Genomic DNA, 27,635 nt, shown 5'->3' with positions numbered 1-27,635 from the left:
ACATTGTTGATAAATCCACCTGGTTTAAGAAGAGGTATTATAATTTAAAATTACTTTAAGGCGTTGCATAGTATGTAGGTGAAATAATTCAATGATGTGAATCTCAGCCGCAAAGCTTATTAACTTCACAAACATCAACAAATGGAAGAATCGAAGGAATATAGATGTTCAAATATAGGCAGAATGGTAAATGTTACACAGTGTATTGACTTTTTATTTCTATTATTTCTAAATTTATGTTTTAAGATACTTTATTTTGTAATGTACATATTTATGAATAAATAAAATTGATATTTAGAGAAAAAAAAATTAAAAAGCACAAGGTGTACAAAAAAAGGTGCCTACTTATTATTGTTTTTATACCCTATGAAAACAGTTTTTTTTATTTATTCAATTATTTTTATTTGGGAAAAAAACAACAGTTTTTACATAAATTGTATACAGAAAATAAGAATATATATAAACGAAAATTGTGAAAACAGTCAATATAAATTTTCGACAGCGATGTAAGCTATTAATTAAGTACATTATAGTTATTCAAATAAAAGCAATTTAACAATTAAGAAATGTTAGGCACTTAGAAGTTGCAAATAATATAAACATACATATGTTTATATACAGTAAAAAATAAATTAAAAATAAATAAGATAAATTTAAATTTAAAGAATAAGAAAAGGTTACATAAAAATAATGTAAAAGGTACAAAATATAATAATGAACATACGAGTACATACATAATTACTGAGATCGTATAACTAAACGGGTGTACTGTCTATAAGGAATCTTCCATATTTCATAAAGGAGAGATGAAAAATGTCTGCGTGACCGGAGAAAGCAGTATTATAGTAATGACATGCTCTAAAGAAAAACTCGTTTTTCCTTGAGTTAGTCCTAGGTACTGGCAAATTTGTTTTAGTAAAAGAAAAACATGTAAACATATATTTTACAGAATATGGAGGTGTAGACAATCACAGTGGTCATGATAAGTGATTGGATGATTGAATTTCTAAAAAAAAATTATGGCCGCGCCTTTTAGATGTTTAATTTTGTTTTTCTGGGTCATTTTGCCATGTATCGTGTTGTTCGTAATCTTTTCCAACATTTTGGAACTCGTTACAGCGTCTATCCGAGTTAACTGACTGGTCCAACTCGTTAGCGTCCACGTCCATAACGGTGTGATCACAGCAGATAACGAGAGGATAAAAGGCGAGTTTCTGGCACTTCTACATCAGAACCAACCAGCTAAGGGAAGGTAACCTCCACAGAAAAATCCACCATATAAGGCAATTGGAAACCACTCTGGTCATCTTTTCCCAGGAATAACTAAGGCGATTTCATCCAACAAACAGTTGTCCTGTCCTCGAAGTAGTGCAATACCGAGATGCTTTCGCTGTAGTGATTGCCAACGTAGAGGGGACCTTATAAGGCACCGCAAGAGAAGAAATAACTTACTAGAAAATGGGATTCAAGTTGTGGTAGAGTGTAATTAGAACCTCCAACCTATGATAAGTGAGTCCGCGACACTAGCCACGGGACCAAAACTAGGTTATTTAATTTTTATTTGTGTTTTTAAAAAATCACAAATGCAAAAATACAAACCAATATTCTGTGTTCATTTACATTTTTTTCCACACTGTAAACAACGATTTATAATAAAAATAATGTCACCTCAGTGGGGTTACCCGTGCTAAGGACACTTTACAATATACTTTTTTTACATGTGAGAATATACCAAGAAGACTTTATATAAAGAGAGAAACAATAAAATGTTCAGACAGTTTTAAACATTACGTATTTATGTTTACCGTTATTATTTAAATTATAAAACGCACAATAAAAGAACAAAAACATAACATTAACGATACGTTTGTGGAGCAGGTGATTCAATATTGGTTTGGCGATTAACCACTAAGAATAAGTCATCGTAATATGTAGAATCGTCGCTTCCCGAGTAGTCATTTATTATTGATGAACAACATGAGTTCAGAAAAGGCCGCTCGGTTGAGTCAAAACTAATGGTTTTCACGAATTACTTCACGGAAGCTCTGGATGCAGGGCATCATGTAGTTCATGTAATAACTTTGCCAAGGCTTTTCGTACCGTCGACCATGTCTTATTAAAAATGCTGTATGAGATCGGTTTCTCTGATGGCACGTAAAATTAATGGCAAGCTACCTCCAAAACAGAAGCCGATGCTTTTTCGGGTGTCCCGCAAGGCTCTAACCTGGGTCCATTGTTGTTCTTTATTTTCATTCGTAATATTAAAAATGTGATTTTGTACTCGCGTTTTCTGTTATTTGCAGATGATTTAAAACTTTTCTTAAAAGTGACAACTTTAGAGGATTTTTGTCTTCTCTAAGCGCATTTATCTAAAATAAAAAATATGTGAATGGGGAAAACGAAACAAACGCGGGCTTTTTGTTCCTAAGTGTTTAATCACGGTCTTTACAAGAACCCAAAATACAATTTTTTCACCATTATATAAATTATCAGAATCTGCTACGAACATCGAATGTTAAGGATCTCGGCGTAAGATTTGTAAGTACTCTAAAATTTCATGCTCACATAGAGGCAATCTGTGGTGAAACATAGAATATGTTAGGATTCGTTATGCATAATGCCAGGGTTTTCGAAAATACGAGCTCACTGAGAACTCTACAATTTTTTTGGTGCGAAGTAGACTCGAGAGTGGTTCGATGAAGACTGAATAATTTAGAGACTTTTTAGGGGGATCGGTAGGTGGTTTGATAGTTAGAATGATGGTTAACACTGTAGTTGAGGTGGCAGCTGTCGCTGCATTAGGCTTTTCAGTATGACATTTAAGGAATTCCAGCTCCAGTCTTTTCCAGCCACACACTTTCTTTCGTTGAAATAGTGCTGTTTTATTTTTAACAGCAAGTTGATACATCTACTTTCTTAGTTCTTAGTTATTCCAAAATACGAATCTCCCTATCTTTTACACATTTCATCAGCTCAGTATCGTCATTTTCATCGAAAACTGTATGCTTAAGACTCAACGGAATTTTTGCCTGGTCAATTTTATTATCATTCTCTCTAGTCAACTTAACTTTTTGCTGCATTGCAGTTTTGTGGAATTGGCTTGCTGCTAGTATGCATCCTTTTTTTCTTCCCAAAATGTCCTCGATTCCTTTTTCATGCATTCCTCTGACCAGCTACCTCTTTCGGTCTTTTTAACAAAGTTCCGGAATATTTGATGGTGGAATCCAGTTCATGTCTACAAATATTTGGAAACACTTAACATATTATAGATTAATGATACGCTAAAGTAGAAACAAAAAATTAATACGAATATTTAATTACTAATTAAAATTAAAAGAACGAATGCGCCATTCATTTAAGTGAAAAAAATTGTAATACTTGTCAGGAATCGATCATCTTAAACACATTTATCACAACACTAAGGAACGGAAAAACTAAATTTTAAAATAACTGTTCTACTGGTGTAAAAGTACGTTAGTTAATTAGTTTAAAAAGGCATGTTAGTTAGGAACCTTTTACTAAAATACACGAAGGCTTTGCCAAAAAGTTCTCTAACAGAAGAGGGGTGACAATCTGCTACCCTTGTTACCTAATTGTATCACCCTGTCCTTAATTTATAATTAACTTAAGAAATTTCCATTTTAATCTATTTAAATATATAGGAATAGGAATAATTCTTGATCGAGTTAATACTTGGAAATTTTACCGCACAAATTTTATTAGATACGTAACTTATTTATTAAATTACAGAATTGCGAGGCCTGAAGAAAACCCAAACGGAAAACAATTTTCAATTTGAAAATGAAAATGGATATTCCCATCACAAATATTACATCATCGGTGACTTTTTGGAACGCTTCAACCCTAACAAGGGACAGAGTTTAAATTGTTTATATGAATAAAAATAAGTCAATTATTCAATAATCATTTTCATTGTTGGCAAGCTAAAGCATATTTTTGGAAATGAACAAATCCCAATATGCTTAAAAAGACAAGTCTTTAAATCGTGTATATTGGCGGTGACGACATTTAGAGTAGAAATTATGTCTGTGACACAGAAAAGTAGCTAGAAACTAAAATGCACCCAACGATCCATGAAAAGGTAGATGCTCGGTGTATGTCTATGGTACAGAATAAGAAATAAGGCACCGAACCATAGTACAGTAGTGGATATCGTGGATCGTACAGCTAAATTAAACTGGCAAACAAAAGATACGTTAGAAGGCCACGAAAAAAATGAGTCGAAAGTGTTGCCTCGATGGTCGTAAAAGATGAATGATAAAAGCGGGTGAGACGTTTGGATGCGGCTCTCTTCTCTCTCCAGCAGTGGAGAGAACCAGGCTGAAGAAGAAAAAGAATTTTCACTTTACAATCATTATTCTTACCATAAATATAATAGCAAAAATTAAAAATATGATAATCACCATTGTATATGCGCGTGCATCAATTAATATCACGAGTATTAAAACAAACTGAGTGACAAATTTCGTATGATTATATTTTACATTTAATTTATTTGTTTTTATTATGTTTTGAATCTTGAAATATGGCACATATAAACATATTCTTATTTTTTTATATTATTTTTATAATCATCATTGTATCCGCACCCAGTGGTTCAGAGGGCACCGTATCTTGATAATTTGAAACGTGAAGGCAAGTCTTACAAATGTACAAATCCAGTCCAGAGCCCGTTTTACAATAAAAAAATTAGTTTTCTTCAACTATCTATAAACTAAACATATTTTCTTTAACAAAAATGTGATAAATTTTATAAAAATTTAAAGTATCGTCGTGGTTAAGATGTAATTATTTATATTTTTAATGGAAAAATAATAAAAATATTAGCATTTTCGTACTGGAGTTCGATTTTACTTTACAGATAATTGAATATTGTTATTTTCTTTTATTTTATTTTATTTTATTTTATTTTATTTTATTTTTTTTTTTTTTTTATTTTTTTTTTATTTTTTTTATTTTTTTTATTTTTATTTTATTTTGTTTTATTTTATTTTATTTCATTTTATTTTATTTTATTTTATTTTATTTTATTTTATTTTATTTTATTTTATTTTATTTTATTTTATTTTATTTTATTTTATTTTATTTTGTTTTATTTTATTTTTATTTTATTAATTTTTTTCTTATTATTTTATATACACTGAACTTCTATAAAACATGAGTACATAAACAACATAAAATTTTAAAAAATACAATATAAAGCAATAAAAGACAGAACAGTGTTAAAGTTGGTATAAAAAAAAGAAGATGAGTATATAAAAAAACACGCATTAAAAAAAATACAATATAAAGAAATAAAATATAGAAACATTGTTTAAAAGTATGGTTGGTATGAAAAAAAAAAAAAAAAGATGAGTGTATAAACAACATAAATTTCCTTTAATACTATATAAAGAATTAAAATGTAGAACATAGAAGTAAAGTTGTTTTTTTTTTTTTTTAATTTCAAAAAGAAGCTATAGAAGCTAGATATTAAAAATACTGAAAATAGATAAAAAAATAAAATACAAACATATTAATGAAATACAAATTATGTTAACTTCCCATTCTAGGCCCAGGGAGAGTGAATAAAACTGTGCAAATCACCCCTTGGAATTATATTGTGTGTAAAAATAAAAGTTTGTTACGCGTTGAAAGGAACAGTCGTGTCGTATCGAAAACGGTTGGCATAGTTATTAATTTTAATTTTGTGATTTTACACTACACGATCATTTCCCTATCTAGGCTCTCTAATAATAACTAGGGGTGTATGTACTCTGCTTTTGACATTTGAGAATCCGAGTTAGGATGGGTATTTCCCATTTGGTCAGTTGGCACTATTCCTAATGACAGACTGCCAGGACTATCGTATGCCATTTATGATTTTTTCTTTTACAACTCTATCTCTGTTAATGTCTGTTTTAAATTATCCCAGCGATTTAAATTATGTTTGTCAAAATAATCAACTCAATTTATCTTTGGCAACAGGGCCTTACTTATAAACCTGATATAAAGTTATGCCTAGGCACAGTGGTAGAATACAGATGGAAATATCATCCTTATTCTACCTCTATAATAATGATGGTATTCCCATCCGTATTTTGCCACTATGCTAAGGCGTAACTTTATACTGAGTTTATGAGTAAGGCCCTAAAATTAATTAACTTAGGTTTCGAGGTAACGATCGTATCAAACATGTAACCGACAAAATTGTATTTACATATTTTCCAATGGAAAATTCGAGTTTAATTATATCGACCAACTTTGGTAAGACGATAAATCTCTTGGCGTCTGTTTGTAATGTGAGTCTCTATTTTTATGTGAAAATGTTGACACAGAAAATTCGAGCTGACGCGATTTTATACTGTTGTGTGTTTTAATCATTATTTATTCTTTGATACAAATTTTGATCTGAGTTAATTTTGCGGGAAAGATGCGAAGATGGTAAATGCGGATAAAAACAGTCTGCGGCCACACGAATTACAGCAAACAAAAATCCTACCTTTGGGAAGTTAGGAAAGGGGATCAGAGACAGGAATCCGGATGCGAAAATCTCCAAGTCCGTTCTTCCGGGTAGTGCTTCGGATTGTCGGCGCACACCACTGTCACAGTCGTCTCTTGCGTTCGAGCTGCTGAAAATACGTGAGTAAGAATACACATCGATAGGAATGCGGGCAGAAGGTAAAAGGGTGTGCGGTTTGTTGTAGGAAGGCGGCAAAGTAGTTCGTTTTAGATTATTTTTCTTTTTTAAAACATTATTTTTATTTTTTCCATACATTTTCAAGAACATTCGCCGCACAATTAAATGCTTTCATTTTTACCGCGCAACAGAAAACATTTTTTATTTCCAATGTCAGGTTGCACTGATGAACCTTGTAATATCCTCACCGTTTTTTATATATGCACAAAAAGTAGGATTCTTTGCTCCAAATATCCAATATTATTAACTGCAGCGAGAGTTAAAGTAGAATTTCATGGGTCTCGTATGTTGTGGAGTGGTGTGTTAGGGAGCCATCTGGCGCGTATCGATTATAAGGCTTATATGGATATTGTATGGGCAGAATAGGGTATTTTAATAAACTGGGGATATGAGTTTAAATGTATTGAGTATTTAAATAATATTTTTATGATTGCGAGCATTTTACTATAAACATCTAGAAATATTGTTTTAATTTACAATTTCGTATTCAAAGTTTGAAATAAATAAAACGGCCCGTAACTGGCCAAAAGGTTGATGACGTCACGCGTGACTTATGAATTCTACGTTTACTCAAATCCTATACTGAGATCGTCTGACGCGGGCGGCTTGTAGCTTTTTATTTGTTTTTTATAGTTAAATTTCGTCTTTTCCTTTGCTTTTTTTTGTTTCCATTCATGTACTTCCATAGCATTATGACTGATATTGGTTTTTTACAAGGAAAATCCGATACCTTGCCCAAAATAGATATAATCATGATGGGTATTTTTTTATCATCCAATACAAACTTTTTAAGTTCCGAGTATAGAAATGTAAAGGCCGCTAAGTAAGGAAATATATCATGTTTGCTTCCAGAATGTTTTCATTTCAATAAATGTGTTATTTGCATGTACTATAAATATATTGTTCCCGTACATTTAATGCAAAAGGGAAGTATCGTGACTTTGACACAACATAAAATACCATTGCTTGTAAACATCTCTGTTGCGCGTGTGCGTGTTAATGCCATTTTAAAAATTAAATGTGATTTACTTATAAACATATCAGCTAGGCTTGATTCCAAAATAAATATTGCCCAATTGGTACAAAGTACATAAAATCCATAATATTGTTTATAAAATCATATTCCTAAATATTATTTTATATTCAGTACAGTAAAATAGAATAAGTGTAAAAGATAATAAGTGTATCTATTAGGCGTATCCACAAAAATAATAATATATTTTATACCATTATTGCCACTGTTTGCCTTTCCTATGTGGTTTTATATTCTTTTTGTTCAGTTTTTTGTAAATAAGTTTCTTTATGTAACTGTTATTGGCTTAGGTCGTGAATATATTAATGAAATAATGCGAGTAGTTGCTTACTATCTGTCCGCCGGAATATCAATAAAATATTTAATATTAAAATACGCCCTAGGGGCATTTAAAAAATAATACAGCTAAGTACAAACATGGTAATAATTTAACACGTAGAAACCAAAAAAGCACACTGCATTGCATAATCAAAAGTAAAACTTTGCGTAGTAAAAAATAAAAAATATGGATATAATGTAACATTAATAGCTGGAAAAAAAAAATCAGTAAAGTAAATAAGAAAAATTAAAAAGCAAATTTCAATTTTTTTTTATGAAATAATAAGAAAATAGCATTAACAAATTAATATTCATAATATATAATAAAAAATAAATTACGGTAAGGCACACATCTTAAAATCATTTGAAAAAATCAGAACGAGTATAAGACACATCAAAAACAGGGAAAAAAATGGGCAAAAAAGATAGTTTTATATCGACTTTAATAATTATTAGCATTAAACAATGCACGAAAGAACGTTTTAAAATGGAAGTTTAATTGAGATCAAGTAGAAATTTCTAAAAAAAGTTAAATTTTATGATTTAAAAATGTCTATAACACAAATATGTAAATTTGTTGGCTAAGGAATGTACACGATACAAACGATAAAAAAAGGACACGAATCTTTTCCGATAAATTGATTGTAAGGAAATTTCATAAGTATACTAATTTGTAAAGGAAACATTATTATTCCTCCAAACATTTTCCGGTAAAAGCAACACGACGGTAAAAAGGTTTATCATTCAAAAATAGATGTCGCTATTAAAAACTATTTTTCAAGTGACCGTATAATACTTTAAACCTTTATGTTTTATTAGAAAGCGTCGTTTCACATTAAAAAAAATCCAGTGTAAATACTACACTAAAAATATAAACTCTGTTTCATTTGAATTTTTTAATTACGGATTCATACCCTAAAACAACGGAATTCTAAGTAAAGAAACCTTCGCGCGCGCGAAGAGAGATGGCAGTAACTCCACCTTAACTTTATAATAATTTTTAGGTCAAATAACATTCTCCCATTCTCCGGCTGGGAAATACAAAACACGGGCCAAATCGTCCGCTGTCAGTCGCGCGGTGTTCATGTTTCTCGTCTTTGGTCTTCAATGTTTACTTCTCCGACTGCTGTTATATTCCTAAATCTATTCATAATTTCGTGTTCATTGACTCTCTTGTGATAAAATTCTTCCAATGGTATAAAACACGGGTTTTTTACGCGCTGTCAAATGTACGCGTTTTCAATGTAAACATTTAAAAAGTGATTTTTGTGCCACATGGATTCTGCGTAAAATATAATAAATTGTGTTTCAAAAGTTACCGGACAACAACCGTAATTATAATTTTGGATGAATTTGTACACATGTGTGTATTTTAGTGCCGCAGAAACACACTGCAATTACGCATTTTCACAAGAGTAAGTAAACGAACTTTACTAATCACAATAGACTAATTTTATAATGCATGCATTGTATTTGAATAGCTTTATTAAATGTTATAAATTAACTCGATAAATTTGCCGGATGAAATAAATTACAAACATATGTTTACGTAGTTAAAACCAATCCAATTTGCAGAATGACAGTAATCTTATAATTAAATTAAAAGTAGAAAAATCTCGATAAAATTTTATGACGCCTGATGTACTTTGTATTGTTTTGATGATAAAACCTGATATTTTCTTTAATCGTGGGCATCGAATAAAACTTGAATCTTACTCGACTATCCTTATAGGGGTTTTATATTGCCTTGGAAACTTTGAGCTTGCACGAGAAAGAAGAATTAAGACTTGTTTAAAAACTGTCATTGAAATACTGGAAAATTAAGATATTTGTAAAAAACCTGTAATTGGCTTATTTGTTGTTGGTTTTGTTTTATATATATATGATAATTGTAGCTGTTGGTTATCCGAATAAAGAATAATAAAGGATAAAAAATAAAAATAAAATATATATTCATAGATTTTTTGAAAATTAATGAATCTTGTTCTACACTTGGTATTTTTAGGTCCAAAAACTTATTAAAACTAACTTTATTGTCAGAATAGTCCCGTTTGAGTTTATTCCCCGAGAAATAAAAAAACACCCTGCCTCCCTATTTTTTTAATCTCTGTAATTACCTACCTATTTTGCCATATTTTTCATAGCACAATTTACATTACATGCATAATAATGTGATACTCGTGAGCAAGTTTATTAGACGTTAGCCCGAGGACTATAAAATATTGCTCTAAAGAACACCCCTTTAAATTTAAATCAATGTTTTGTGTCGACCGGGAATCGAACCTTAGGGCATGGTATAAATCGCGCTTACCAGCATACTACTAGGCTAAATTTCTTGCAAATACTAAAGTTTTCTCTATAAACATTATCATTTCCTTATCGGAACCTAGCGGTGCTTAGGCGCTGCATTGAAGCATCATTAGCGCAATTGGATTTTTTGTTACATGGAATTAAGATGATCAGTTTTACTCCATCTATGAAATATTTCATTCCATAAAACCTTGTTAAATTACTATTTTATGCCAACCTTGTCGAGCATCGAACGCGAGAACTCTTAAATGGTTGTCAAACGCGCTGACTGAAATTTTCGTATACCTAATGCAAAGTTAGAATTTACCATATCGACTATAAACATCAACTTAATGACATACTTAGTAGTTATTTTCTTTCATACAATGGGTCACGCAAGGATATAATACTGTATTAGAATTTTTTTTACACCACAACAGGCTTGGGCCCCGATTACAATGGAAAATTAGCAGAGTTATCTTTGACTATCTATAAAGAAAAACCGATATTTGTGTATGAAAATGAGTATACGTAACCTATAATTGAACATGTTAAGAAGAAAAAATTGTATGCATATTATGCTGTTCATACAGGAAACTTAATTTTACTTTGTAGATAAAATTTAAGATAAATGATAACTTCCCATTGTAATCGGGGCCCTAGAGGCCCGATCTCAGTACAAAACACCCAGGCTTGAGAAAAATCACTTTTTTTTCTCAACGGGAATTGCGGGAACCTTCCGTGCGTGAGTCGACTGTCTTAGCCACTTCACCACGGAGGCCGTATTTGCACTGAAGTAAAACTTAATGGTTTCATAAATATTTCAATAAGTAATAGGCACATAAGACTTTATTTTATAGCACTAATTATCACATTTGTACAAGTTAGTAAGCACTAAACATGTTATTCAGGAATCTAGAATGTGCGTTTAGAGTTTACTTTCTCTGTGTGCGCCTGTAATTTATTGCTATTTAAATTACCTTCTTCAAAGATTTTATCGAAAATAATTGTGAAGATTGTGTCTGAGAAATATTATAAGGCATGTTGAAAATTATGGTAGTAAAATTAAAGCATGAAAGTCGATAGTACCACGTGCATTTTATCGGTGACTTTGTAAATATAAGATGCATAAAGATAAAAATTGCATCTAGGTGGGATCTACACACCTAGATTGTATTTATATGTATAGATAAGTGATGGAAATTAATGAAATAATATAATATCACAACAAGTTCAGTTTCAGTGCTGAAATATTGTCAAAAATAAAATAGTACGCATTTGTAATACAAAAAAATGAATTTAAAAAAATACGTGCTTGATATGTAAAATTTCGATGAAATATCAACGGTGGAAAAGAAATAGTTCCTTAGCGACATGTAGCTAACTTTACAGAACAACCAATTTTTTTTATCATTAGTAAAAATCATTTTTTTTATTTAAATTGTCGGCCTCGTGTCGTGATGGTCAGCGCGTTTGCCTACCATGCAAGAGGTCTCGGGTTCGATTCCCGACGTGGTGGATATGAAATATTTATTTTAAAAGGGTGTTTTCACACTGGAATATTTAATAGTCCCTGGACTGGTACCTGAAGCGTTAGACTGATAATCTTACCTTCAATTTTTAAAAAAAATGATCAAGATACGCTGCGGTTGTGCACACAAAAAATAACTTATCTTATTTTTTGTTTTGTACATCATTTGGTGAAAAGGACCGAAATTGTATTGTTTTGGTATTTGTTACAATCAATATAGTGTAAAGGTTCCGCAAACTAAGTTTTGTAAAATTTCCATTGATAATAAACTTAAAAATAGCATTTTTCAATAAAAAAATATAAAAGCGCCATCTATAAATAATCACCTTAACAGAGTTATCTTCAACTGTCTATAAGATGAAATCGAATTTTGTGTAAAAAAAAAACATACATATAAAATAATGAAACGTGTTCAATTACAGGTTATCGGCGAGGATATTTTAAATTTTCGTACAAATATACATATTTGAATACAGAAAATTCGTTTTTACTTTATAAACATTTATATAACTCTAATTAAAATTAAGATAAATCACTTCTAGGTATAATTGATAAATGAATATAATCCGATTTTATGATTTCAATAAGGTCTACATTCATATGTCTAAAACAGAGAGGTAATAAATTAAGTCTCTTTGTGACGGTATGGAGTGAGGGGTGAATTTTAATTATATGGACTAATTTAAATTTTATGGAAGATAACTCTGTCAATTTTTCATTGTAATCGGGATCCAGGTCCACTAATTAAGTCGTAGTTTTCAAATTTACCTGACATCGTATTTGTGATGAATACACGATATTTTAATTTATTATTTAAACAATTAAAATTCAAATATAAAATATTTTTAAAATGTATACATGCTTATTGATTATATTTTTTGTATGTTCTTCGCACATTTTCGAATATTTTTTTACGCTTTAATTTTTACCGTTTTTTTTAAAAATGATAAATGCAAATTACAAATATGATGATCAGACTTACGATCCGGGTACCAATGCATGCAAGCATATCAAGTATTATTAGTAAAAAAACATATCATTTAAGTACTTATTTATATTTACTCAGCTGGGAATCGAAATCTGTACTTATACATTACAATGGAATGAGGCGAACCGAATAACATTATGAGAGCAATATTTGTTATTTACGGTTTTGTTTGGAAAAAAAATATTTTAACAGTAGCGGGTCTATCTATCTATAATTTACATTGAAGTGTAATTGCAGATTGGGCAAGTATTATTCGTACCAATTTAATGATAAATATTTTCACATTTACATGTCCCGAATTCTTGGTTTTGTATGGAATACGTGTAATTGCGGATTGGCTTACTGTTATTGTTGATAAATATTGTTAATTTACAGATTCCGAATATTAATGCTTACAATCCACCGATAAATAGTTTCCATTTACTGATTCCGGATTCTTTGTTATTTTTTTATTTTATTTATTGATGAAAATCGTTTTACAAAATAAGAACAAAATTACATAGGGTATGTAGATACATAATTAATAATAAGGTTTCTACCTCTTTAATAGAGTAAAAACTCGTGTTTAGGGAGGGAGTTCGTTTTACATTGCTACCAATTAAAATATTTTATATTTACAGATTATGAATTGTTGGTTTGCTACAAAATACATACTTATAATTTGCTAGCTTACTATTATTGCTACCAATCTACTAATAAATAGTTTATATTTACGGGTAGTGAATTCTTGGTTAGGTACAAACTACGTGTAATTGCATTATTGTTACCAATCCACTGATAAATAGTTTGTTTTTACGGTTCGTGAATTCTTGGTTTGGTACAAAATAAGTGCAATTGCACTATTGCTATCAATCCACTGATAAATAGTTTACATTTACGGATCCCGAAATATTAGTTAGATACAAAATACGTGTAATTACATTATTGTTACCAATCCACTGATAAATAGTTTCTATTTACGTATCCCGAATTATTAGTTAGGTACTAAATGCGTGTAATTTCAAATTGGCATACTATTATCGCTATCAGTCCACTGATAAATAATATTATTTTTAAGCATTTTGAGGTTCGCTGAATATTTCAGATCGCTTACAGCGTCCATCATCAGAGTTGATGTAAGATATGTAATGAAATCGATGTAATCTACCAAAAATATGTCTTGCCGGGCTCGGGCATTTTAATATTTATATTTTATTACTAAAACCACGAAGGATGAATTCACATTTTCATGTAAAATCAAGGCCAATTATTTTATTCCTCTAGGTGGTCCCCGTCGATTAGCTTAAATTGAAAACAAAAAAGTGAACCTAATTTTCACTAATTAAATTTTAGGTATTGCTATGCCGCTATTTTAGCTAGTTTTTTTTCATCGCTCCACGTTATCAAACTAAACGTGGAACTTTCCAGAATTGTAATATTAAGTTTTCGTAATTAGCAACAATAAGTTTACCTTATCGCCCTGGTTGGATTTCTTGAGCGCCAAATATTCTTATTAGCTATTCCACTAAATCTCGTTGTTATGTTAACGGCATAATGGGAGATTACTCTGAGCCGTAGCCGGCTGGTAATAAACTAAACAATATTCTGAGCAATTAAGCCGCCAGTAACTAGTAACGTAGTAACTAGCCCGCAGCTGGAACCAGGCTTCATCTATACTTTGCTTATTTACTCGCTGGTATATGCTAAATTTAACTTACTAAATATCAACCTTCTCGGCTAAATCGGCCTTTCAGTCAGCGTCCATCGGCCAGAATTATTTATACATGCGCGACTATTTAATTAAAATATAAATAAACTACTTGCGAACGAATAAAAAACACATTGAAATTATTTCACGCGAATCAATAAATAATATTTTTTCTCTTTTATTTCCAATCGCGTGTTTAATCAAAATAAAGAATAATTATCATAGTATGCGAGCAGACGCCATGTGCCGGATCAACGTTGCGAATATCTCCGCCAATTTATTTTAGAAACTCGAATACTCCATGACCTGTACAGAATTCGACTGACTTATATTTATTTGACTCTCACACGGATGGAAATGATTCGCCGGTCACGGTTTACCGAAAAAACTCTCCTCGTGTATCGGAGCTATTGGCCAATGGCTTATTCGGCGGTGGTCGTAATCTTCGGATGAGTCCCCCAGCAAAAAGTGGCTCAAAATGTCGCCTATTACGAGGTAAATGAAGCGAATGAAATAGCGTGGAGTACTTTAGACACGTAACTTGCCATCCATTGTACGAAAAACGCCGCAGAAATCGTGTTTCCAACAATGCATTCTACCGAACAAGTCAAGGTGAGCCGATGACATGTGAAAGGATAGCTCCATTTGGCTTAGTTTACCTCAGGTTTTGTACGCTTCTTGTACGAGTACATTATCCATTACAACATTTTCGGCGATATTTTACACCTAATGGGGATTCAAGGCTGTGGGAATATGCTCGTAATCAGTTTTACTATTCAGCTTGCCCAAGCAGAAGTCTAGTAATTGTAATTAAACACCATTTTGTATTTAAATAATTATATGGTTTATGAAAATATAAATTGTGATCTCTTTTCATATTTCCATTTATGTTTTGGACGTTTTAGTACCTACCTTAGAATAGAACCTACTTTTTACTGCATTTACTTATCCATTTTGATTATTCAATGCTGCGCGAGTTGTTTGACCGTGACTTTTTTATTTATTGAAATGAACTTATTTCGACCTTCGATTCAGTCTATACCATATAAGCATGCGAGTCCTTAACTATGAAGTTACATTTAGCATACCACTTTGAGGTCTGCACGGTTCATACCTATCAAAAATGCAGCTAGTTTGCAAGGTTATGCTATCCTATCTCTACTTAGGTACACAGATATATTATATCATATCACTGAAAATTATCATTCCGATTTATTGAAATAATGTACTAAGTTCAACGATCACTGTAATTGTAACGTATGTATTTAATATACTGTTTGCGGATGCAATTGGTTTTGATTCCGTCAAACAAAAAAAGGTATTTAACGTGGTGTCGCCCGTTGTTTTACACTCCTCTCAAACCTACCGTGACAAATGTCATTATTATATTTATCATTGAATTTGTGAAGTTACTTCATGCGTGTGTTGTGTGTTCTACGTTAAATACATGTCGGATTACAAATAAACGAATTGAAATAATTACTACTTACGACTTGTATAATATATTTGTTCATATTATATCCCGCATGTTTGTAGAACAGTAAAGAAGTTTCAAGTTCTCAAACTGAAGCAGTTTTCTTCCCAAATTTATTAGCGTAGCTAGGCCCAAACAGGTGTAACTGTAAATTTACATCTTATGCACTATACGAAAATACTTTGGGAACATATTATAATATGACGTAAACGACTATTTAAACTGAAGGTAATGCGTTTTTTGCGAGTAATGTAAAGTTTATTTTACGAAAAGACACTTATTACTTCGAAGATTCTGTTTCTACCGAATGGTAGGAAATATAAATCAATGTTTTTACCAATTTATATTTTTTAAAATTATTCTCACCTCAGTTTTGTGTTATGTTATGTTATTTTTTACATTGATTGATAGCTGTTCCCTAGAAGGGCTGTACAGTGTTTAAATGTTTTTTTTTTACGTATTTCACATGTCATTCAAATTTTTTTTTTTATTTCTTCTATCCTAATTTTCTTCAGCCAGATTTTGATTTCTCTTTTGAAATATTGTTTGTTATCAGTTGACTTAATTTTATGTGGAAGAATGTTAAACAATTTGGTGGAAAAGTAATCCTCGCACTTTTGTCCAAATGTTGGGTTAAATAGAGAAATATTGGCAATGATATTATTTGTTGCCCTTGTTATATTAATTGCTATTATATCAAATCATTTTATGTAGGCTCCGAGAAATTTAAATCAAATTTGAAATTAATCCGCTATGCGTTATTTACTAATTTATTTATTGATTCTAAACGAAGTAATGGATTCCTGTGGGTATTCAAAAATGTTTAATTCAGTGTACTTAAATATGATATTTTAATCATTTCCAAGACTTTCTACGTGCTTTTTGTATGCATATATATTTATCTTTAAATGTATATAATGCTCACCTTCGATATATTGTTCGTTCATAGATTTTTTTCGTTGATTTTATAGGTACGTAGGGTGTGTATCTAATTCGGATAATGGCTGATTGCGTTTTGTATCGCATGTTATTGGATTAATGTTTTTTCTCGAACCGGTTCTATGAATAATAACTGCATTTTATTTATCGAAAGGCTATGTACTCGGTGAATGCCTTCTCGGTCCAGGAACACAGTGGTATTATTTTGTTTATTTTTTAAAAATATTTTATTTTATTTAGGAAACATACCGTAGGTACAGTTGACGCAATTTGAAGATATTCAAAATAAAACCAAATTCTAACGGACCAGTGAAGTTCCTATATTACTCGTATAATATAAACTTAGGTGATTAATAAACAACCGTGCTTATTATTTCTTTTTTAATAACAAAATAACAAGCTTAATAAATAAATAAATAATAAACTGTATGTAAAGTAATTTTCAAAGTCAAAAAAATAACGAAAGTTTTTATTCTAAATTTAGCATTAGACAATGAGAGAGATAGATAACCTTATTGAGAAAGGGAATTTGAAAATGTAGATTTACTGGAACTGGGATTTTATCTTTTTATTGAGGTTATTTCTCTCTGTTGATAAAACAATCTTTTGACGAACTCCGTAGAGGGTTTAATCTAGTATTTCTCTACCAACATTTGGGCTTTCTAATTTTTCGTAAACTCTAATGAAGTGGAAAACGGCTATTTTTCTCAACTTTCGATGTGATCGATATCTAAACCCACAAAGATGTATTTTTGAGAAGGGGATATGATCTGGGCAGGCTCGACTTGTTATGGATTGGTTCGAGCCATTACATATATCGTGTGACATCCAACGATCCACCATTCTACTCTCGATTACACATAAATAAATAATTAAAAATTCTACCGTGTAAATTGTGGTAGGTACTTACTTATTTTTATTTTTTATGCTTTTTAATTGCATTCCTCGGTGATGGATGGATTAATGTGATAATTGAGAAACCTTTATTAAATAATAAATTATCCGAATACTTATTTGATAAGAGAACATAATATTTCAATTACGAAACATACTTAATTTTGGTAAAGTGGGACTCGTTATAGATTAGAATAATTATAATCCTTTATTTCATTGATAGAGATCATCTTATTGTCAAGTGCCATAGGCACGTAGGCAAAAAAGTCGTGATCACAGTATCACAGAGCTGATCCGGGAAACATGTTACTAAATAGGATTTGTATCCGCTCGCTTCCGTTACTGAAAAGAATTGGATCTTTTTAATATATGTGTATTTTTATTATTTTTCAATTACCTTATTATATATACGTAAAATTATTACTTTGACTGTCTGAACAGGGAAAGTAACTCAGTTCTAAGACGGTCAAAAATATGTAAGTTTACTTATTATTTATATTTATATACAGCCATTTATTTCTCATTAGATTTCCAATTGGTTTACTTAAAACTAAGCAACAATTATCTTATGTACAATAATATTTAAAATGTTATTGAAATTATTTATTGTTTTCGCCTTACATGTAATGTATGTACAAAGTCATTATAAATTTTATTTGTATTATTTTCGTTTGGTTTTGAAATTTACGTGTTAGTTACAACAGAAATGGAGAAGAAAAGAGAGTATGGATGTTTAGACATTTACACAATATTTTACATTTCATTTACAATTTTCATTAACGTTAATAGAATCGAAGTGGTTGATGAATATATATAGGACACAAAGTCAAACTTGCTAAAGATAACCAGACAGCGGAGTTACCAAGAAATTACCAATGGAAAGACAGATGTTCGGTGTATGTCTAAGAGACAGAGTAAGAAATTAAAAAATAAGGCGCCGAACCGGAGTCGTGGATATCATGGATCGTGCAGCGAAATTGAAATGGCAGTGGGCAGGACACTTGGCGAGGCAAAATGATGGCAGGTGGACACCCAGAATAATACAGTGGAGACCATGGGCAAACAAAAGAAGTGTTAGAAGGCCACAGAAAAGATGGGTCGACGACATTGCCTCTATTGCCAGTAAAACGTGTATGAAAGCGGGCGATAGGAAGGAAGGATGGAAGAGGCCTTTATCCAGCAGTGGAGAGAAAAAGGCTATAGAAGAAGAAGAAGAAGATTAAAAAGTCATTTACACGGCACTGGCCTGTCATTGGCTGGTCTAAATATAATATTGATAGATTTATAAAATAGTTATTTATTTTGAAGAAATTTTTACATTCAATTTGTACTGTTTTTATGCCTAAGAAATTATTCTAAAAATCAAATTTCGGGTAGCTTTACACTCCTTTTGAATACCTATGTGTTATCCGATGTTTGACTAAATATAAAAGTAACATTCCAATAATTGTTAAATATGCCAGCGACCTCGTAGATTTCTGAAGTCACGACCCGGACCGGATCTAAGACCGAATTCATTGTAACCTTCATATTGGAGTTATCCTCCATCTTGTCAAACTTTAAAATTTCTTCCGCGATCAATGATAACATCTCCGAGTTTCGCTTGTTGAAAGTCAACTTCACGAAGAGGAGAGGAGAGTGTTGTCAAAACAAATGGTTATTTCTTAAATTGTTTTTGATCAATTTGATATTTTGTTTTCACAAAATAAATTATCAATCGTGATCGCTTTGAAACTAACGTCACGCAATCGTAAACATTATAAAGTGTTTTAACAATACTAAAATGCAATGGTTAATTTCACCCATTTATATGTAAATGAATCAATTGATTGAGTTGGTGTTAATTTTATAATTTATTGTACATTTTATTATGAATTTGAATTAAAATAAAACATTATGTTCGGAGTCTACTTATTGTTTTTTGTTTTATTTGATTGTGGTGCTTGTTTTGTATTTTCAAACGAAAATGATGACTACATAATATTATAATATGTTTTTTGAAGATTTATATGTGTATACGAGAGGTAAATAACCATAACTCCTCATTTATTTAATAACAAAGATACTTTTTATATTTTTACTGTTACTCTACATGACATTAGTAAGAAAACATACAGTAATAAGTAAGTAAAAACATTGTTTAAAAAAAAAATATAGTATTACTTATAAATACCTACCTACTATTTTTTAACAAAATAATCTTAAAATAGGGTTAATTATTTACTGAAAAATATTGCTTTACTGTTGGTCCATTAAAAATCTTAACGAATTTTATCATCAATAAATTCGTGAAAATTAAAACTTATTATTGATGTACATGTACGTCATGTACAGGCACCCTTTTAACATTTTATTACTGAAAAATCACTAAACTATATTATCCTTACAAAAAATATTTTTACGGATGATACACTTATATTATATTCATAATAATATAAGAGTGTTTATTATTATATCATGCATAAAAAATCCTTTGGATTACTGTTGTTTTTCCATACAATATTTGATGTTGTTCCAAAAATATATTAGGAGTAAACAAATGTCTAAAAACCAAAAAAGCATTAAAAATGTCTTAAGACTAAAAATAAAATATTTTATCATTAAGTACACATAAAAAATAATAAATAATTGAGAACGAATTTACTTTTAAATCTATCATTATAAAAATACCAGATGTTTAAAAAGCATAAAAAATCAATAAATTGTCTCTCCTAAAAAGTTGTTTTTTTAGAGATAAAGTAGTTTACCTCTCGCATAAAGATATTTATTTGTTTTAAAACATGGCAAATGATTTGCCATGTACAATATTATGTTTTACTGTCAATACAATATTATGTTACGATTACTTAAAAACAATCAAATTATTTATAAATATAAAATTACGCGATAAGCTCGATTACGAGGGTGCGAAAATGGTACAAGATCCTGTGCAAGATCTTGTGCAGTTTCTTGCACAATAATTTTATTTGCTGTTTGACACGAGGCAGTTTCTGGGATTTGAAATTTCGCGTAAGCATGCGCAGTACGTAGATGTTTTCGGCGCCATGACGGATAACGAGCAGTTTCACAGTCGACAAAACGAGCTATCCTGTGACAACCCGACTGCTGAGTACTAACAATATATTACTCTGCAATCAACATTTGATTTATAAAATATTATGGAATGTGAACCTTCTAGAAAATGAGTATTTTCATAGTGGAAAGGCAGGTGTAAAGTAAAAAGGGCAGTGAAACAAATAACACCGAGGATAAATAAACTGACACAGCAACAACAAATACGCACAGACAGCTGAAGCTAACCTAACAGTTTTACAGCGTAGGATGCGCGCGCAGATCTTGGTTTAACTGTTTGTTGAAAAATAGGATGTGTTATTTTTCTGAATTTGCTTAAGATTTCACCCAATTTATTATTACACGACACAGTATTTATTGAGCCAAACCTTGTACAAGATCTTGTACCATCTTAATACGAGCTTCAGTACAATTTATTTAAACTCGCAATGACTCGTTTTATTTCATAACTTTATGACAGTAAATATAATAGAAATGTATTATTTTTTACTTATAATATATGTTTATTTTTTAAACATCTTTTAAAACTTATTTGCTACTCTGACACTGCACAGTATACTTAGAGTAACAATACGCCACTGGCTAGAGTCGCCCATACGGAAAAAACAATTCTGTGATTATTAACTACGAAGTTAGCTACAGATTACAGCAACACAATTGGCCGTAGGTACTCCTATCGAGAATTAAAAGCGCAAACCGAAACCGTCCGTAACACGTTTATTGGATAAACTAAAAACCGAACCAAAATTTGGAACGCTTTTGTTCTATGCAATAGAGCTTATGGGCTTTTCCAGTGAATTATTACTTTCATCATCATCATTCCCTTTCCGAACCTTGTGGTGCATAGGGCACTGCATTGGCACACCAATCGCAGCGTATCTTGATCATTTTTGTTACATAAAGGTAAGATGATCAGTCTCACGCTTCAGGTACCAGCCCAGGGACTATGAAATATTTTAAGTGTAAAAACACCCTTTTAAATAAATATTTCATTACAACCATGTCGGGAATCGAACCCGAGACCTTTTGCATGGAAGGCAAACGCGCTGACCATTACACCACGAGGCCGATAAATTATTACTTTACATTGCATTTACTTTTTATTCACTTACATCATGGTTTTATCAATAATCAATATTAATTCTTAGTATAATATGTCGCATCGTGTCAGTTTGTCTTTTAACTGTTTCATCTCCGGTTCAAACATAAACGAAATTTATTATAATTTGTCATAAGGATTTATTTACTCCCTTGGGCAACTTACCATAGAATAATTATCAAATCCCGAATTGATGATTATTCTATGGCCCCAATGACATTTCACTATACTATAATATTTTTTTAATCAAATAAACGTATGTTGTAATGTAAAAAATTGATCATTAATAATTCATGGTAAATAGTTTATAAAAAAGTATAAAAAGAAATCGAATAATTCCTTAAGGAGGTACATTTAAATTAAATAAAATCCCAAGTTAGTCGGCCTCGTAGTGAAGTGCTTGGCTTATTCTCCTTGAGCTCTCCTTATATGATTGAGGTCCTGGTTCGATTTCTGGCAGGGTCGGTATAAAATATTTATTTTGAAGGTAGTTTATTATTTTTATTTTTTAATTTTTTAATCTTTATTTGGATAACCAACAGCTATATTTATTTTATATATAACACAAAACCAATAACAAATAAGCCAATTACAGGTTTTCACAAGTAGCATCACAGTACGTTAAAAAAGATTCTCGAACATAAAATGAATAGTAATTTAATCTAAATCCAAAAGAAGAGAAAAAATACTACGAATTATTTCGAAAGCAAACGCCGTACGTCTTTAAGATTATTTGCAAATAAATCTATGTTTTATGATTTAGTTATTACATTAAAATTATTAAAAGTTCGCCATAAATATGAATTTTGCCTATAATTATAATTGGAGAACCTAACTGGATGTCAAAAATAAAATATAAAAAATAAGGAATAATTTAAAAAATATATATTTATAGATGACAACCATGAAGTATCGCATAAATAAATTGTCTATGTTTTTATGAATGTATGTATGTGTATGCGCATGGGCGTATGTACGTGTGTGTGTATGTACTGTGTATATATGTGTATATTTATATATACATGTGTGTATATATGTGTATGTCTGTATGTATATGAATCAAAATGTGTATCCGAATAAGTTTATATTTTTTTTGTCTGTGCTCTATATTAATTTGTTAAGTATTATAATATATTAAAATGTAATTGCCTAGCTTGGAACGGGGTATGTACCCTTGTTAGCTGGGCAAAGTGAATATGGAATTGTATTTTGATAAAGAGTGTGAATAAATAAATAAATAAATAAATTAGATGAAACAAGAGGTATGTAAAGAAGAAAGTTATTTCTTAGAACTTTGGAAGGAACATTGATAGAAAGTTTGCATAGTAGTTCAGGACAGTCGATTGAACCAGAAGCAATTTTTAGTAGATAAATTATATCCGTTATTTCACCACGTTTTATCACTGCAATATTTCACTGTCTCTAAACTGGTACCTGAAGCGTAAGACTGATCACCTTCAAGCAACTGATGATCGAGGTGCGCTGTATTTTCTGTTCCAATGTAGTGCCCTATGCACCATCGGATGCGGATATGGGGGTATGATCATGATGACATATTAAATATATTTTTTTTTTTATTCGTCATCATTATTATTTTTCCGCACTTAGGTGCGTAGGGCACTGCATTGGTATACCAATCGCAGTGTATCTTAATTATATTTGTTACAGAAAGGTAAGATGATCTTCAGATACCAGTCCAAGAACTATGAAATTTTACTGGTGTAAAACATTTTTTTAAATAAATATTTCATGCATGGTAGGCAAACAACACAACGAAGTTGACTATTGTTTGTATTAAAAGGGAATAATTCATCTCTAGAAGGGTTAAATGTCGCGTCGCATTGTATTTTCCAAAGCATTTGACTAGATATTACTCTGCTCATTCCTGCCATTTAGAATTTGCTTTGAGAAAGGAAATACAACCGTATCTAAATATAGAAATAGTTATTCTATGCAGATTACAAAATTTAGCCTCAAGACTCAGAGATTGGATTCCGACCACATTATACACCTGTAGAAATGTCAATCAACCTCACTGAAAAAAGAAATTACCAGCAATACTACGTTTAGCTGCGGATCATTTCATTTTTCATGGAGAATTATTTCCGATCCGGGGCGTTTGGAGGAAATTACCGGCTTATCAATAAACATTGTTTGTCGCGGGAGGCAAAATTAGCAGCTAGCAATGGAGTTCTGGTAGCGAGCGATATGTGTTGGAGCGAAGTATGGAATCGGAAAAACAAGAACGTAAGAGTAAGTAGGCTGAATGCTATCGAAATGCAATCTGTCAGGCGATGGTGGTAAAATTATATATTAAAAATATATTTTCTGCAATTGTTTTACTTTAAATTCAGCTAAACTGTTGGGATCAGGAAAGATATACTAAAGTGGGTCAATCAGTAATTTCTCAGCATTTGCTCTTGTGGAGAGGAAACCACTCAGAACTCTTCAGGAGAAGCCGGACCGTTGACAGTAGTCAACAGGCCTTCCGTTCCACTAGAAGAGTGTTCGACATTTCGTTCCCTACTTTGGTTTATTTTACCAATTGCCTGCACTATTTTGACCATGTACGATACTACCTCTCGTGTGAGATCTTTATTACCTATCACCGATTGGATGTCGCATAGATCTTTACCCAGGCTTCTGAATCGCGCCTCCAGCTGTTATCTCTGAAAGCTGAAAAATGGGCAATGCATCAACAGGTGAGTGACATCTTGAGGAGTTTCATTGTCGCATGTGCAGCTGACGATCTCGGAGAGCTTGAAGCGATGCAGGTAGCTCATAAACCCACCGTTACCCGTAAGAATCTGGGTGAGCTCGTAGCCAGCCTTTTGCATTCTCCTGAAATCATAGGCATGGAAAATGGTAGGGAAAAACATTTTAGTTATGCGTCCGATACTTTCACTCAAATAAAGATCGTTAAGACGGACATTTCAAAAGTCGAAATATACGCCGTGCGTGCATGAGAAGGTGTATGAATATAAAGGAAGCGAGGTCTGTGTGTAATGACACAGTGATTTGGCATTATATTCGCTTTACCTAACCCCGCGGGTAAACGGTGTGAAGTTTTATTTGTTTGTTTGATTATTATCATATTTTTCCGATAAAAAAAACCACATAACACTCTAATGTACACACTGTGTTTAATTTATAATTGAATTGTTATTTAAATAGGTACTATAGGCACTGTAAAAGAGAGATCGAAGATCGAGTCGGGTTGTGGTCTCCTGGTAGTGACGCAAACTCCGGATCAGAGGTCCGGTAAGGTTTAAACCCCACTTTACCACTACTCGATTGACATTTCCTGTCACATTTATTTATGGCTTTTTTAAAATGGCTACAACATAAAAAAATTAAGATGCTTATATCACAATAATAATAACATATTTTCATTAACCGTGTTTTTTTATGTACGGTTTGAGAAAAGTTGGCATAATATGATGGTATTACAAGAAAATATGAGGATAGTAATATTAAACATGTAAATACAATTTAAAACAATCCATCTCGTCGTTTCCTTGTGGGTTAGGTAAAGAGGGAAGAATGCCACACCACATTTATTTGTATTATCTATTTTTTTTTAAATATGGTCAGACTCCTTTTTAAACATGTTCAAAAACGAAAAAGACAAAATTCATATCTAAAACTTGTAACAAAATAAAGACAGTTAGAGCAAAGACGAATAAATATAATGGACAAACATTATGGGATCAAGATTGATTATACGTTTAAGGAATTTATTTAATATTTAAATCTTTTGTTTTTTTTAATTGATCAGTCAAGTTATTTTATTTACAACCGAAATAATTCACGTCCAGTTAACAATTCTGATCAATCTGGGTAGAGCTGCCTGGAAACCATAATTAGTAACAAAAATTGAAACATGAACCAAACTAAGCCAACATAAGTTTAAGTCTAAGACCAAGTCTTCCCTCTACACATGCCAATTATTCCGACTTTCGACATATTCATGTTCCTGTTTTTGTTCGATTTAGGCAAACCATGTCTATCTCGGTCTTCCTCGTTTTCTGCATCCATTTACATTAACATCGCATATCTTTTTGGCCGTTCTTTCACTGTCTATTTGCTACGGTTGGGTCAGCGCTGTATGATGCACGGATTTCGACATTTATAAACCTATTGTTGATAGTTTTCCCCAACAGCTTCAGAGATCGCATTTCAACAGCATCCATCCTACGTTCATCCTTGTTATTCCAATTTCATACATCGCTTGCATACATTAGGGTCGGTACCAAGACAATACAACTAATATAAAACATACTGGCTTATGTGTAAGTCACTGCGCAACTCTGCTCCAGAATATCTAAGGGAACTCTGCATTCCAGATGAACTAGCTGACAGACGTCTTACGCATAGATCAGCTACATCTACGCGAAAGGAAAAGTTATTGTACCTCTACGCAAACAGCGCACTAAATTCGGCGAACGCGCATTAGCGGTCACAGGCCCTACGGCATGGAATGCTCTCCCAACAGAGGTCCGAAACTGTGAGAGTGAAGTGATGTTTCGGAAGAAACTTAAAACCCACTTGTTCTCTAAATCATTTGAATAAATCCTTAGCATGTGGTGACAAAGTACATTGTTTTTCTTAAATTAAAAATAAATAAAATAAAATTGATATCTTTATATTATTACTTTGTAAAGCGCCCTTGAGGTATTATATTACGAAAATTGCGCTGTATAAGTTATCCATAATAATAATAATACTTTATTAAACATACCAGATTAACAGATAACTAATTTCATTATATCATACATTTGTCAGAAGCCATTTGGAATACGCATCTCATATATGGAATCCCCAGTATGCCATATTTAGAACTAGAATAGAAAATATTCAAAACAAATTTATAAAGTACCTTAAATACAAAACCGGTATTTCTTATGTATCAACTCTCACTGCCTCCACCTTCCATGGAATCATTTCTCTACAATACCGCAGAGTGTGTGCGGCCCAACTACTGCTTTACAAAATTATGACAGGAATGGTTGACTGTACAGAGCTGCTTAGTTTAATAACAATACACGTGCCAGCCAGGATTAGTAGACGGTACCACCTGTTTCATGTACCAATAAGTAAAACATCGTATGTTAAAAATGCTTTTTTTCGTAGGACTTTTTCAGTGTACAATACAAAATTGAAAAATATAGATTACACTAACATCACTCTGTCAGATTTAAAATTTACATTAAAAATGCATTATGTAACTTAGTAGACATTATAATAATAAATATGCACATCTTCCTTCCCCTCCTTATCCTCTCTTCAAGCATTCTTGTCCTAATCCCGCCCAATTTACAGTAACTTAATGTTCTTAAAATAAATATAAAAAATTCTTTGATTATTGAAAAATATTTACGAGTACATGAAAATAACATATTTTTATGTTTAAATTATATGTATTTATTTGATATGTAATATATTTTCTTTACTAACTTTGTATACTATGTGGAAATCTGTTATTAGTTCTAAGTTTATACACTATATCTGTTTGTTTACTATAAATATGTATGTAGAACTGTTGATTTCCCAAATAAAAATAAAACATGAGACTAAAAAAAGAGTTTTTGATCTGAAGGCGTATATCCGA

The 27,635-nt window shown here is 31.4% G+C and overlaps 1 protein-coding gene and 1 non-coding gene across 2 annotated transcripts in view; one reads left to right on the top strand and one right to left on the bottom strand.

Annotated features, from left to right (window-relative positions):
* Positions 1 to 9,105: 9,105 nt before the first annotated feature.
* bbg (PDZ domain-containing protein big bang) overlaps positions 9,106 to 27,635 on the top strand; it is a 131,284-nt gene continuing 112,754 nt past the window's right edge. The window contains exon 1 of the mRNA XM_088236790.1: positions 9,106 to 9,466. The gene's annotated coding sequence lies outside the window, so the exon portion shown is untranslated. The remainder of the gene's footprint in view (positions 9,467 to 27,635) is intronic.
* TRNAG-UCC (transfer RNA glycine (anticodon UCC)) lies at positions 21,921 to 21,993 on the bottom strand. Its single transcript has one exon. It is a non-coding gene; the product is annotated as a tRNA-Gly (tRNA).

This window comes from Micrasema longulum, unplaced genomic scaffold (genome assembly GCF_059751315.1).
Source record: "Micrasema longulum isolate JH-2025_06_02 unplaced genomic scaffold, ASM5975131v1 h1tg001607l, whole genome shotgun sequence".
Taxonomy (NCBI): domain Eukaryota; kingdom Metazoa; phylum Arthropoda; class Insecta; order Trichoptera; family Brachycentridae; genus Micrasema; species Micrasema longulum.
The sequence above is the reverse complement of the archived record's forward strand: the minus strand, read 5'-3'. Positions and strand labels throughout refer to the sequence as shown.